General features: G+C 39.0%; 1 protein-coding gene across 1 annotated transcript in view; it reads left to right on the top strand.

Moving 5' to 3' along the window:
* The window catches only part of LOC139739093 (neogenin-like), a 170,484-nt gene that overhangs the window by 113,173 nt on the left and 42,851 nt on the right, over nt 1–14,460 (top strand). The gene's annotated exons all lie outside the window — the stretch shown is intronic.

Genomic DNA, 14,460 nt, shown 5'->3' with positions numbered 1-14,460 from the left:
AATTTCTTGATTTAGCATTTTTCAGTAAAAAAACATTATTTCAGTGATGCATTATCCATCCCCTTTTATAAAAAAAAAAACAACCACCCAAACATATCTTGGAAATGGGCAAAAAAAGAGCCAACAGATAAAGCAAGCTTTGAACAAGGGGCTTTAGAGTCGGGATGCAGTCGAGCACTCAGGAATAGGTATTCAAATGCAACAGGTCCATTCACAGACCCATTTCCAAAAGTTTTGCATTTCGCAATACATTCTTGGACTTTGAGATTCAGACAACAGGTGGATAAGGCATCAAACTTTCTGTAGTCAAACAAACTTAAATTTTCTTCATTTTCGCCAAGACCATCCTATATGACATCCCTCTTTTTTTTTTTTTTAGTTTTGAGGTTACCAACCCTGTCCAGGAAATGTGCTGATGGATGATATATATATGTAATTCCATCATCATAGCAGATAAATTACTCTACATTTTATCTTACAAAAATAAGTATGACATGAAAGTACCATGGGTGTGGACAGTTTCTTCATGTGTTTAGTCAGTCCTAATTTGACTGAGGCAGACTGTGTTCATCTGAGAAGAGTTGCACAAGAAGGCTTCTTCAAATGTTTCTCCCAAATCTTCACAACAACAGGTGCATCAATGTATTTTGCTCAGTGTATCACCCACATCAGTCAAGTTTTCCAAAACAAAAGCAAAAAAAAAAAAAAAAACCTCCCAAATCAACAAAGCTGTAAGCTTAGCCGTAGCTTCAATTAATGTTGACACTTCTTGATTTAATATGGACGCGCATTCACTGAGGTGGCTTTCGTTTGCCGCTCGTCGCCGCAAGGACAAGATCATTTTCTATTTGATTCGTACAGATGAGGTAGAGCATATCATATTGATTTTAAGTCAACATCATTTGGCGTTGATTTGAAAATGGTCTGGTTTTTTTTTTCCATCCATCCTGCTTTGCAGTTGTCGGTATCAATTGGGAATTTCATTATCTGTTTGGAGAGATGTATCGATCGGAAAAACCAATGCGACAGGTCTTCCCAACAAATTGAATCAGACCCTTTTTGTTTATAGATGAAAGGAATATTGCAAATAGCTGGTCTGGAAATAACCAGCGTGAGACGGCTAAGTGAAATCCAATATAGATCTAAAAGTGTACTCAGGGAAATATAGAGAGACATTTCCATTTAATTTGAAATATTATGTCACAAAGAAGCGAGATATTTATTTTTTGTTTATTGTGATGTGTCTAATTTTCTTCAAGGGTGTTTATATCACCGATTAAGTAAATACTTATGTCACATGGATTGCTGGAATTTTGGAAATAGTTTGCAAGTTGAAGGGTTTGGAATTAGCAGTGGCACTACACTCTGAGGGTTTTCAATGACTCGATCTGCCGTAATGGGTGATTACGTCCAAGATGGTGGGGGGGGGGGGGGGCGTAATTACCCACAGACATTTGCATGTCAAGATAGATGTCTCAGAGTGGGAGTGATGTTTTGATAAAAGTGAAAGTGAAAAAAGGGAGAGTGGGCGGGAGCGATGTCCGCAGGGTAGAAGGGGTTTTATGACCACATCCCAAGGATGGCATAATGAGATAACAGCCTTTTTTGACAAAAATAATCCCGTGAAATGGAAATGAGAAGTGGGTCGCGAGCATTAGGAGAGGTGATAGCAAGAGCTTTAAACTTGCTTTTACCAATATATAGCTGCATCTCCACTCTTCCCCCCTCCCCCTGTCTTTGATAAACTTTCCTGATGAGCTATTCTGGTTTTCCATATCTGCAGAACAGATATCCATGAACTAAATGAGTTTCTTCTTACTCTAATGTTCCAAGAACTGCATATTTTTGTAACCAAAAAAAAAAAAAGAAAGATGAAAATCATCCAAATGTATGAGAACTGCAATCTGACATTTCAGCTATACTATACCAATATGTCGTTGTTGTTTTCTATCTTTATGTTGTCTGGTTCCTATAGTAGAGAATGTCCAATATGCATTCCATTAAAAATTTCACTTTTCTCAAAGATCAATGGACACTAACCTAAGATTTAGTTTACCTTTTCATAGGTGTGCATTCTCAGAAGAAATCAACTTTTCAGGAAATTTCTCTGCTGCCAAAAACTACATGCTGATATTGCAAAGTCCCACAGAGTTTAATGCTTAAAAACTGCAGAGTCCATTGCTAGACTTGACCGACACTAACTTGTGGGCAGATAGAACAGCACATACTTTGATCCAAGTTTAATGTATCCTCTAGCCAATGATTAGTAAACTTATTGATTGTTGAACAGTGAAAAATTTCATTAGATTCGGATAGAGGGATAAATTGCTATATTTTATCTGCAGATAACCACTGATATATTAGATGTTCTTATTTCAGGGGATACCCAAAAATATTGCCCTTGTGAGGGCCAAATATTGCACTCAGTCATTGTGTCATGGCATATGTGTCCCAGCCTCATGCAATATTTTTGTTACCCCACTCGTAGTGCCCCACAATCTGATATTGGTGTATAGGTAATGACATTTTGAAACGGCAATTTAGAGCATCATCGGGACTCCCAAAAACAAACAAGCAAACAAACAAAACTACAACAAGAGCAATGACAGAGATTTATGTGGCAGGAAGATTGGAGGGAAGTTCAGTACATTAGAAATGTGTTTTGGATGAAAAATTTACATTGCACACTGCATCATTCCTGTTTTCATGCAGGGCCCCTCAGGTAAGCTTTAACAAGATGGCGCTTTGAGAAATTTTATGATTAAACACAAGATCACTGAACTCCAAGCTGGGAGCAAAATAGTTTCTTTACCTTGGGTTGAACTCTATTGCGGAGAACATTGTTGATCAGAATTTTGATTAGAATGGGTTCAATGAAACTGCCAAAGCAAGTAGAGAATACCAGGTATGTGAATTGTTTTGTAAAATACCACAAATGCCAAGGGGAGAAATTCAAAATTTTCGTATGGCACACGGTATGCGCATTACTTCAATAATGATGTAGGAGGACACCGTGATGTAGAATGCATTTTGCATTCATTTCGTGCTACTTATGCGCGGAAACAAGATGGAAATGTGCAGATTTTGTGGTAGGCGAGACAAAATGAGATCGTGTTAGCATGTTTAATTCATCATTCTGTGTAAAAAGAAGAGTGGGTAGGTGGGGGGGGGGGTAAGAGCAGAGGCGCGAGGATTGGCAAAAAATAAATAAATAAGTCTTCAAGTGCACATTGGTCATGTCTGCGGGAGGGACTAGATAAATACTTTATAGACATAGAGAGAACTCATGTTATTCAAAGTGGGGTGGTTCCATCTCTCCTGATGGAAACACTTCTCCGCCAGAGATGGAGGCAGCTTGGTTTTGACGCCAAAGTGCTTGCACAGAAGATGCTGTCATTTCAGGGGCATCTTGTTAAAGTTTACTCCCTCCACCCCCCCCCCCCCCCTCCACCCCATCTTGTTCCTTTTATACCTTCCCCAACATTAATGGTGAGGAGGGAATTACAGAGACTATAGTAGTCTGAATGGGTGCTGTAGTTGAGTTTTGTTTTTAATATCTCTGTGTGTCATTGAAAACAAGGGAGTGCTACAATTTAGCAAAATTTTCAGGATTTGCACATTTTGACTTTAGAAATGGATGTCTTTTTACCAGAAATAGAGAAGATCTTTAATGTAAGTCTGAAGATATGCTAGCTCATTTAATAAAATCTTATGATATCAACACTGATAGAATAAGAGACAGATTTGTGCTAGAGTATATTTCTTTCTTTTCACTTGATTACTGTGAACAACCATACGACAAACAACCTTACATGATTAGAAAAAAAATGGAGCTCGAAAATGCTTAGAGATCATAATCCTTTTATGAGGTAACTTATTTTCCCTAAAAGTGTTCTGCAAATAATGACAAAATGCAGTCTGATTTATTTTCTTGTTGAAGAATAGAAGAAGAACTGAAGTTTATTATCAACCATTCTTGTTAGCTAGATCCAGGATATTTTTTAACGAATTTTTTTATTCTTTAATGAAAATTATAATGATTTTATTTATCATTTCTGAGCACATTTATCACTATTCGTGGTCAAGATGCAATAGGTATTATAAATTTTCTTCCATCTTTATCATTTTTCAGCAGAACATTTAATGAAAATGTAGGCCTTGTAGATGTCATAGATGTTGTATGGTGTTTGGGTGCCTTTGAATGTTCTTTACAGACAAATGGCATAATGTGAATACTGCTCATTATTGCCATCATCATCATCATGTTAACAACAGGATGAAGTGAGTCTAAAGCAAATTTCATTGAATTTTTTTCATCATACTGTGAAGTTAAGTCACCTTCTTCTGTGAAATATAGAGGGTCCTGACTGAAAAATGTTGCTTGTAAAATGTGGGGTCCCCCCTGTGTAGAGAGTTGATTTGATAGTGGCCCAGCTGACGTGGTGTTCCAGATTTTAGGAGGCCACTCGGCGAGTCTTGGCAGAAGTTTAAGGGTTGTGCGAGTCTCTCGTGACCGCTGGTGACTTTCCTGTATTAGATGTCGTGGTATTTTTGGATGCCAGTCCTGAAGGGGTGTAATGACTTGTTTATCAATTCTGCTCTGGAAATGTTTCTTTTGCTCATTAGAATTCTGGATCTATGTGGGCTGCAAGAAATCAGAAAGAGAGACTACCCCCCCCCCCCCTTTCCCATGACAAGAAAGCCACCCTAAATTTAGATAATTCCAAGCAAGACAGGGAGCAGAGATTGACAATGCTGTGTGGGACTAAACTAGCCGCGCTCTCACCTGGTGTATGTGAGAACCGCAGCTCACCATGAATAATGCAAGGCACCGAGCGTCTCATCCATTATTCACCAAACACCTTGTCTCGCTTTTGTCACCCCATGTTTTTCTCTTCCCCCCTCACGAGCCACTGCCATCATCGTCGCCATGGCAACAGAGTATCTTGGGGGAGAAATTAAGGAGATAGTATCAAAAGCGCTGAAAACATGCAGGGTACGCCTGACGAGAAGGATGAAGAAAGAGTTGAGGAAGAAGAAGAAGGAAAAGAGGAAGAAGAAAAGGAAGAAGGAGAAGAGAGTTGGGATGATGAGGAAACTATAGAATGCTATTCATCAAGGCCCTTTGGCAAATTTTGGGCAAGATTCTGCCATTTTTATGAATCCAGTGGGGACAGATGTCAAACAAGCAGGATGTTTCCTGAGGGGATTCTGCATCATATCCTTGTGGGTCTCATTCTCTACCTCTACCTGGCCTTCTCTTGCTCTCCTCCCCCCCCCCCCCCCCCCCCCACTCTCATCTCTCCTCCCTTGCCTGTATCATTATGATGATGATCATCATGATTGTGAATTATTTCGCTCATGACGCAAACGGTGCATGCTTGGAGCTGTGCTGTCGTGGCAAAGTGTTTCGCTTGTACAGTGTGGGTACGTAATAAGGCACGTTTTCATACCTATAACAATGATTGGTCTGGCTTTATGGTTATTTTTGTTCTTTTTTTGAGAGAGAGAATAGAGCATGACTGTTCAGGGACTTAGTACAAGGAAATGATGTGACTGCGATCATCTTTTGATGAAGCTGAAATTTAGGATTCCAAGCGAAAGGGTAAAACGTCTTTCTAGTACTCATGTTGTTGTCACCTTGTGTAGGTTTCTTGACTACACGTTTGCATCCATCGGATCTCAATATCTACCACTGCTGGTGCAGCTCTGTTTGAATGTGGGCTACTCCTATTTCTTGTGCCCTTTCATACTATTTCGAGACATGACACGTGAGAGGACCCTTCTTTCCTGTCTTTCTTTTTCTGTTGTAATGAAAAGTTTGCTGGTAGCACCACAGATACCCTCCCTTCTCCTCCGTGCATCTTTCGGCTTTGTAGCACCCCAAAATACTCCAGCTCCTAAATCAATACCAACTGCCCAGGAATCGCCAGGGGTTTGGAACCTAAGACAGGACCCAGGTTTTGGGACTAGTAGGGGGAAGTTAGGAGGGTGGGTGGGTAGGGAGGGGGTTGAGGAGGGAGGAGGGGAGGTAGAATTGACACTGATTTACTGGGGAGGAGGCATATCATTCTCCCCCCTCCTCCTCCCCCCCCCCACCCCACCCCTGTCATCCAGTGCTGGGCTGCGGTGTGGTGATGCGGGATACCACTAACACAAATTCACCTGTTGTTCGTCATAGCCGCCAGCATCCTTCCTCACGGTGTGGTACTCATCTCCTTGGGATTGGAGGTGGGAAAAAAAGAATTAACCAGCAACAAGAAGTTTCTTCTCTTTCTTTTCTTTCTTTCTCCTCTTTCTTTCCCCATCTTGATTCTCCTGACTCCGCCCAGCTCACTTGATTTGCTTGCGCTCCGAGGGAGTGTGGCAGAGGTCACTGCAACTTGTCTCTGGAGATGGAGACTTGAGATGGGAATGGAGATGTAAGCTTTGGGGCAGTGGAGCTGAATTTCAGCTTTGGATACAAGCATCTCTTCTCCTTATTTTTCCTTTTTTTTTTGCCTTTTTTTTTTGCCTTGTACCTCCCAGATTGCTGACTTGTTGTTATTTGTTGTTGTTTATTTCATGGCACACACAAACACAGCAGGGTTATCATTGTAAAAGAACGGTAAAAGTTGTCGATTGGTTTTGAAGAAGTCAGGATTGTAAGTGAGTCGAGACTTTGATGCCAAGGGAAGCAAACAGGGGATTTTTTGTTGTTTTTTGTTGTTCATATTATTATTGTTTTTGTTATCATCTTTCATAGATTTTTTTGTGCCAAGCTTGTCGAGACTTTTTCCCCTTTATCAAGAATGACACAGAGTGATGCTTTAATTACAAATGTGACAAAAAGGGGAGAAAATAGACATTTTGCATTAATTACTAAACATGATAAAACTAGAGTGTGGTGAAGCATTACAAATAGAGAGAAACTTTCAATGAGGAAAAAATTGACAGTAACTTTTTCCACTGATGTGTTTCCAAAATGGTATAGTGACCTTTTCACTGTAGATGCAACACTACAATGACTACATTTCTACTGTACAGTTCTGATTGAAGAATATGGACTACTGTAGAGAATAGATAAAAGGACAATGAAACAAAAAAACAAGGAAGAAGGAAAAGAGACTGTGAGAGTGGATTGGAAAATGGATACTTGCTTGAGAAATATGGGAAGAAAAAAAAAGATTAACAAAAGAGAAATGTGTTTGTAAATAAAAGAAAGAAAAAGAGAAGGGAAGAAAGAGAAAGCATGGACATTAAGCCCTGGCTTATGGGAATTTGGTGTGACATGTGTTGAATCTGCGCATACATTTTGTAATTATCATACCTTTGAGTTTAACAAAGTAAAGATGTGTACTTGAAAATTTATTGTTGACATGTGTGTGTATGTGTGTGTGTGTGTTAGTGTTATAAAACTAAAAGGCAATACTGTACAGATGCAATATATCTTCGCGAATGAAGAGGTCACAGACATTTTTGTGAGCTGTTGTTTTCAGAAATTGACGCTGAGCCTATTGCAAGTTCGCTATTACCCTAGCGCATGGCGACGTTTTCGAGTGCTGTTATATGCACAGTCCAACAATGATTTGCAGAATTCATGGAAATGAAACCCTCACAAAATATAACAGCTTTTACAGTGTCTAATTGCATGACTGTGTATTATCTACATCTGTTTCTCTTGTATCAAATGTGGCGTGCATAAGATCTAGAGAATCTTTTGTGGGGCAGAACCACTTCTTCCATAATCACAGAGACTCCAACTCTCCCGTTTTCGACGGGAGATCTCCCGCCGAAAACCCATTTTTGCAAAATCTCCCGTTCTCCCGCTTGAGATTCAATTTCTCCCGCCCTGGCTCTTTGTCTCCCGTTGGAAAGGATTTCTTACTTATTTCTATCGTATGTTGAAAAAATAAACCTTAGATAGCATCAGAAAGCATCTAGAACCCTAGGAACTTCGCGCTTCGCACACATCAAGTTGGAGTCTCCCGTTTGGCTAGGGGTTTCAGGCGGGAGAATCTCCAGATCAGAAGGTGCTTTGGGTTGGAGTCTCTGTAATCAGCATTTTACATCTCTGAAGAACGTGATCTTTTTATGAGATAAAAGTAGACATTTCAAGATTCTAATGTCCATCATAAAAGGAAACTATGTGTGAAATCTTGAGTGTTAAGTCATGTGCCCTACTTCTCACTGACTGTAATGGAATCTTCGTTTTCACCACAGTTGGTGTTTGTGGAATGGAATACCAGTAATTTTTTTTTTTTTTTTTCATCGTCCCTTCTCTGAAGTGGTGCCTCAGTGCGTATATGGTGCAGAATTTCTCACCTGACAATATAGCTAATGCGATGCACGACACATTGAAGCAGGTTGATCCATTCCCTCAGCCAGTCACATGTTTAACCCATCATCTCTCAGAAATCACATTTTGTGCATTGATACTCTAGCTTTTTTAGTCTTTTGTTTTAAAGAAAAAGAAATAAGAATTGTATTTTTTCAACTATTCATTATGAACATTTCTTAAGGCAGAGCAGAAGACTCTCTTTCTTCTCAGCCCATTGTTCATATGTTTTAGCTTATTTTAGTTTTATTTTTTATTTTTTGCTTATTTTTTCAAAAGCCTCTAATTTGCTAAATCTACGATGGAGTCTTAAATTGGCAACAACTTCAAGAATGGCACAGTTCTGATTTCTTTCTTAAGTTAAGAGCAAATGTTTGTAAATCCTTTTCTGATTTTGTGCAAATTTAAAGAATTCTATTATTTTAGCTTATTTCATTTTCAAAAGCCTAAAATTTGCTAAATCTGTGATAGAGTCTTAAATTGGCAACATAAGATCTTCAAAGTTCTGATTTCACTCTTGAAATTAGAGCAAAATTCCTTTCTGATTTTGTGCAGATTTAAAGAATTTTATTATTTTAAGCTTATTTTATATTTTCAAAAGCCTCTAGTGTGCCATATCTATGATGGAGTCTCAAATTGGCAACATAAGAACTTGACAGTTCTGATTTCTCTTGTAAGTTTAGAGTCAATGTTTGTAAATTTCTTTCTGACTTTGTGCATATCTAAAGACGTTTTTGTTCCATCTACATTTTCTCCGAGATGAGTTCGGCAGCAAAATTGAGAGGAGCCAATTCAGCGATTACAGCATGAATTTTTTTTTTGCAATACAAATTCCCCAAGGCTTTGATTTTTCTTCTCCTCTCGTTCTCTCTCTCTGTTAATACAGCCATTGGTTCTCTTTTTCTCTGTCCATGTGTTTTCTCTCTTCCACTGCTTCCATGTATGTCTTTTTCTCTCCCATTTTATTCCTTTCTCTCCTTTTTTATTCCTTTCTTTCCCTTCCTGTCCCTTTCTCTCTATGCTGTTTGTACAAATGTTCTATATTCCATATCAGAGATGCCATTTTAGAGCTGTTTCAAAAGAAAGAGCAACAATAACATCGCCGCGACCATTTGTGTATCCCATTTCGCAAATGTTTGCCCTCATGGATGCCTCGGGAGCCCCCCTGGTATGATCAAGTGCACTGGTGGTGACGATGAGCGTTCTATGTTTATCCCACCACTCTGGCACGGGCAGATGTTACTTTTTGGGGGGCTGCGGGGTGCTCCGAGCAGTCCAAGTCTCCCCCCTTCATCTCGCAAACTGGAGGACTTTTCCAATGGAGGAAACATGATCCAGTGATGTTGCGCTGGGGGTTTGAAATCTTTCTTATCTCGGCGCTTGGGAAATGCAATTTCGCCTCTCGAGTATTCTCCGCGAGAGAGTCGGCAATTTTTCCATTGTGATCGTTACGATCAGGGGAAAAAGGAACTGGAGAGTGAGGTGGCTAGAAGGAGTTGAATGACCGAGAAGACATGATTTTTTTCCATCTGGTGGATGGGACGGGAAATTGCCAATCTTGTGTTCTCAAGAACAGCTAAAAAAGAAACGTAATCATCATCGTCATATATCAATCCTTCATTATGTGCTTGTTAGGGCCATTTCCTTGAAAAGATCGTCAATAAGTATTATGGATCCAAGTCATAAAACTGATAATTGCTTTGGTAAGAAGTGAGATGACACTTGCAATTTGTAGAAAAAGTGGAATCCTAAAGCATAAAACTGAAAGGTACTCACTGGATTTGAGAGATCTGTCAAAATATGGGTGATTTTCTTCAGAATACTGATCAATACTGACACATTCTTTGGTTGTTGTTTTTTTCCCCAAAGTTTGCCTGTATTATTTCAAAAGTTTGTGTTTATTATTTCAAAAGTTTGTCCATATTATTTCAATTGGTAGATGTTCAAACAGCCAAATATGAGATTGCTCTGTCAAACCAATAGTTACTGTAATTGAGTACAACCTGAAGGTTGATGAATTAAAAGGAATGACCATTAACCTGTCAGGTTACATCCCAAAGAAAAGCGTATGAATATGGAATCATTTGCTTGACCATTGTGACTTGGGTAATGTAGGCTAGAAAGTAGAGGTTCATTAACTTCCCAATATGGTCATTTTTGTGCTTGTCAAAGTTTGTCGACTTTGCATCCATCATTGAAACCTCACTTGAGAGTAAAAACTGACACATAAACCTTGAAAACTTGTTATCTGGACCATCGCCTTTCACAATTTAAAAGTGACTTGGACTCCCTAGTGTGCAGGGAAAACTGTGATATCTCTCTTGAACTGTATCCAAAGCATGACAGACTCACAGCTCTCTGTGTGTGTTTTTCTCTCTTCGTAATTGTTTAAAATCCATGGTCAGCTTTTGATGTCCATTCATCTGTTTAGTTGCCTCTATTTAGGAGTAGAGGGCGTAGTTGCCCACACGCACCTTTTTCGATGACCAGGGGCGCCGTGTGAAATTGGTGATTATCAGGCCACTACTGAGTACACAGCATTTACCAAACATTTTCTCCGCACCGCTGGCTATCCCTGTGTGGCCCCTTTCATGCTCTGATACAGTTTAGTTCAGAATTCATCCCAACTGTCCTGTCCTTTAAATATAAAAATAAAAATCCCTGGAACCTAAGTAGGCCAAGGATATTGGAAGATTTTGGGAATGGATTTGTAAGGAGTTCAGGCAATTTGATGTCGTCGAGTTCCACTGATGAAGATAATACAAGTCCTCTCGTATTCAAATGTGTAATTTTGAATCAGAGAGAGGGGTGATTTGTGATTGGAGGTTAAAATCACTGAGCTTTCAGCAGCCTAGAAGAGCATTGCTTTCAGACCAAGAGATGGTATAGAATGTGGTGATAATTTGATAAAATGACTATACAAAGTGTAACTATATGCTGCAATACAAAAAAAAGAAAAGAAAAAAGAAAAAAATGCTCATTGATCAATGAAGGATAAATCAATCAAAAGAAGAAATGATTCCGGGGTTGGTTGAAGGATTTGTGTCTGAATCTTTTTATACTTATTTTTCCAAGCCTTTGGTGAGTAGTTTATGATGCAGAAAGTTTCAAAATCTCCATTCAGTAATTTATCTTGCGAGACTTTTTTTCCTAGTAGAAACTCATTGGATTGTTCATCGTGTTGTGATAATCTGTGCATTCTGGAGCATACAGATAAGTGAAGTTCAAATGATGCAAGGAAAATGAGATGAACAGATACTCACCACAGCTGCTAAGAATATAATTATTAATGCAAAAAATTCACAATTACAGTGGCCTTAACACAGTTAATAGCAAAGATAGTGATAAACATTCATGAGCTTTATAAATTAGTAGCATGCAAGCAGTGATAGTGAGAGAAAATGCTAAACAAGAGAAGAAGATGGAATTTATGTGACCAAATATATAAACAAGACAAAAGGAATCTTTAAAGTATATTGTCAGCTGAGATTCAGAAGGGCTTTATCGCAATTTTTGGGGGTATAGAGTTATTTGTATCATGTCGTAGAGCTCAGTCTCCTATACATTATGGTGTCAATTTGAAATTATTTTCATTTTCAGTAAAATGTTAAAGATTAAAACCAAAAAGGCACTATTTTAATCCATATTTGGAACAGTGCTTATAAATCTACCCAATTTTTATTAGATAAATTTTTTATTTCATGAAAATTTATTGTTTCATTTTTGGTGGGTTTTTTTTTACACCCAAATCTTAGAATAGTTCTCAGCTGATGATATATGTGCAAAGCTAATTGAAGAAATGCTTCTGAAAGTCGAGAAAGCATGATTAGAATATGGTAGATGTGAAATGTAACATCACTGATAAAGACAACAAAAAGGCATATACTTACAGAGACACAAACAGTGAGAAGCAGAGTGTGGTAAGTTCAGGTTTGCAAATTTAAAGAACAAAATAAAGAGGAAAAACAATTCCGGGGGCCACCTCGAGTGGAAGCAATGCAAAGGTATGGAAGAGTGAGAACCATTCATAAAATATGCAAAGCTTCTCACTGCACACTCAAATCAATATTTATATCTCATCGCAAGAAGTGTTGGCAGGCCGTCTGCGTGATTGATAGTGGTGATCAGGGGATTGCAACCGTTCCTGTGAACACTCTTACAGGTCCATTCGTTCTCATCCCCTCTTCTTCTTTTTTTGTTTTCTTCCTTTTTTGGGGGGATCGAGTCTGTTTGGTGTCCCAGGTATATTCCTTCCTCTTTCTGTTTCTATTTTCTTTCTAGATCATGTCTACACTTTCCATACTCCTGTAGTTCTTGCTTGTATGAGTATATCACATTGGCAGTACCTGCATTTTTTATGGTATTTCATCTCATGACAGTCAGATGTTATCTTTTAAATATCTCTGATACCATACTGTGACATACATGAGTCTGTTATGTAGTTTGTCTTTGCCTTGTGTCTCCTGCTTATTCCTGGTGCTGGCCTAGGCATTGCATATATTGTGTATTGACATAGTATTAAAGTATTGTTGAAGAAAGAAGTTACACTAAATTTAGGTTCCCCATAACGCTGGTAGTCTTACAGATCAATTTGAAATTGAAACTTCAATGATTAGCTATTGTAGTTTAACCTCATGGAGATGGACTAAAACAATTTGCAATCTTTACAATTTGTTGAAGATTAGAACTACAAGATTTTTGGTGGTTTATGCTCTAGTGGGGTTATATCTCCACTTGCAGTTTCTAGTCATGTGGTCACAATACTCGATGAACTCAATAGCTAGAATGACTTTTCTGTGAACCTCCTTGCCGCTAGCCTAGCTTTCTGTTCAACCTCCAGAACATAAATCCGTTACACATGCATAATATAGTAACACTACTTTGTATAGTCGCTTTCACCTTTGCCATAGTTCGACTTTCAGATTTTGAAAATCCTCGGACCCTGGGGCTCATGCCAGCGCTCCAGTTGTTTCTGGGGTCATGGCAGCACTTAGACTTCGGTGGTTCAGTCATTGAATGGAACTCTCATGCAAAACTTATATCTTTAAGCTAGGTGTTTTGTGGAGGCTAATCCGACATGAGGGAGTAAATCTTATCATCAACAATTAGTCTCCCTTGGAATGTACCCAATGATCAGTAAGCATGAGGTTTGTTTGCTTGTTTGTTTATTTATTCACTGTAAATATCATGAAGTAATATATAGTATGTACAGTGTATAAGATGGGGAAAGACAGGTATGTCAGTCTAACAGTCATGTGAGGTTTTGTCATCTCTTTATTGGTAATGTGTGCCATGTTGGAGTCAGGTATTAAAATCTCGGGAGGAGGAAGGAAGCCATTTAATGCAGAGAATGAAGAAAAGGCTAGAATACATCATAATATAAGGAAATAAAGATTGCCCACTCTAAACCCCATAGTCTCCTTACATTGAGCAGAGGCATTTTTGTGAACCATTACAAACACATTCTCGTCAGAGTGAGAAAGTCTTTCAAGCATGTATTGTGAGGAGAAATTTTTGTCCTTTGCAGGATAATGTGGAGAGACCAAACATGAAAACTTGCATGGTGTGGAAAAAATGCACACACACAAAAATGAGTAGTGATCCTGTTGAGGATGAGCTAATTTTGCTATAACGCACATTTTTCCACAGACACCTGCCTGAGTACACTCGGGACTAGTCTTCATTGGGTTAATGATAGACAATGGGAAAACAAAGTGAAGAGATGGAAGGGGAAATATATCAGCTGGCAAGTGTTGAACTCAAAGGTGTCCGCAGTTTGAGAAGTACTGATGAAGCTGTGATAAGAAGCATGAATGAAATGAGAGGCAAGGTTGACCAGAATGAGGTGGGGGGGGGGGGGGGGGATGGGGAAGATGAAAAAGAGAAAAGATGTTGCACTGAGACAGGAAGGCTGGAGTCTTGCAGTAGAAATGGGGAAAACATGCCCTATTCATATTGCAGGAAGATGTGTTTGCCACACGTGTTTGGAGAGTGTCTGCGGTTTTGGTGAAGTCCCCCCAGCAAGGTTGTGCAAGATTAATTGCATCGTCAGGCAAGGAATAGGGGAGGGAGATGGACTACTGTCACTTTTTACAGGAGAGAGAGAGAGGGGGGGGGGGGGGAGACAGACAGACAAACAGACA

Source organism: Diadema antillarum, unplaced genomic scaffold, assembly GCF_040938485.1.
Source record: "Diadema antillarum isolate AM-2024a unplaced genomic scaffold, OU_Dant_1.0 seq00000782_RagTag, whole genome shotgun sequence".
Classification (NCBI taxonomy): domain Eukaryota; kingdom Metazoa; phylum Echinodermata; class Echinoidea; order Diadematoida; family Diadematidae; genus Diadema; species Diadema antillarum.
This window is presented reverse-complemented; position numbering and strand designations above follow the sequence as displayed.